A 1,066-nucleotide genomic window follows, 5' to 3' on the forward strand; every position below is an offset into this window, starting at 1 on the left:
GTTTGTTCAATACTGAGACAATCTTTTGTCAAATGTGGTCCTCCACACTGCTCACAACTAATTATTATTGAGTGAATATCTTTAGTCATCTTTTCCATTCGTCTCTCGATAGCATCTATCTTTGCGAAAATAGAATCAAAGTCATGGCTAGAATCGGCTCTAGCTGCTTTAGATGATCTAACGATATCTTTTTCTTGGTGCCACTCATATGAGTGGGAAGCAGTGTTATCAATAATTTTGTAAGCTTCAGTTGCGGTTTTCTTAATAATGGAACCACCAGCTGCTATATCCATGTCTTTTCTTGTAGTGATGTCGCATCCTTGGTAGAATATTTGTACTATTTGATAAGTGTCTAAACCATGTTGCGGACATCCTCTCAATAATTTTTCAAATCTTGTCCACGCTTCATATAGGGTTTCATTTGGCTTTTGTGTGAATGTAACAATTTCTCCTTGAAGTCTTACGGCTTTAGATGCCGGAAAGAATTGTTTAAGAAAATTTTCAACTAAAACATCCCATGTATCAATCGCCCCTTCAGGTAACGATTCTAACCAATCTTTGGCTTCTCCCTTTAAAGTCCAGAGAAATAACATGAGATAGATCTGTTCATCCTCCACTTCTCGGATTTTAAATAGAGTGCAGATCCTATTAAAGGTACGAAGATGTTCATTTGGATCTTCCTTCAGCGCACCACTTAAGGGATTTTATGGCAAATCCTAAAAATCTAGAAATATAAATAACTATGGCAAATACAAAATTAAAAACTAATTACGAACGAAAAATTATAAAATTACGCCTAAACGATTAAAAAGATATAAATATAAAAAGTGATAAAATAACTTATTTTTATAAAAATATTATTTTTATATTTATTTTATAAAAGTATTAATTTTTATATATTAATAAAACTAATTAAACTTAAAATACAAAAATAATAAAACTAAAACTTAATTATTATTATAATTAACCCTAATTAGGGTTTATATTAATTATAATTAAATTATACTCCGTAATTAATGCAGTACCAGGTTCATTCTGGCGTGTCAGACAAAGCCATGAGGTCGCA

At 31.1% G+C, this 1,066-nt stretch overlaps 1 non-coding gene across 1 annotated transcript; it reads left to right on the forward strand.

Annotated features, from left to right (window-relative positions):
* Positions 1-354: 354 nt before the first annotated feature.
* Positions 355-461, forward strand: LOC139861005 (small nucleolar RNA R71). The gene has a single exon (XR_011763626.1). It is a non-coding gene; the product is annotated as a small nucleolar RNA R71 (small nucleolar RNA).
* The last annotated feature ends 605 nt before the right edge of the window (positions 462-1,066 follow it).

This window comes from Rutidosis leptorrhynchoides, chromosome 7 (genome assembly GCF_046630445.1).
Source record: "Rutidosis leptorrhynchoides isolate AG116_Rl617_1_P2 chromosome 7, CSIRO_AGI_Rlap_v1, whole genome shotgun sequence".
In the NCBI taxonomy this organism is placed as follows: domain Eukaryota; kingdom Viridiplantae; phylum Streptophyta; class Magnoliopsida; order Asterales; family Asteraceae; genus Rutidosis; species Rutidosis leptorrhynchoides.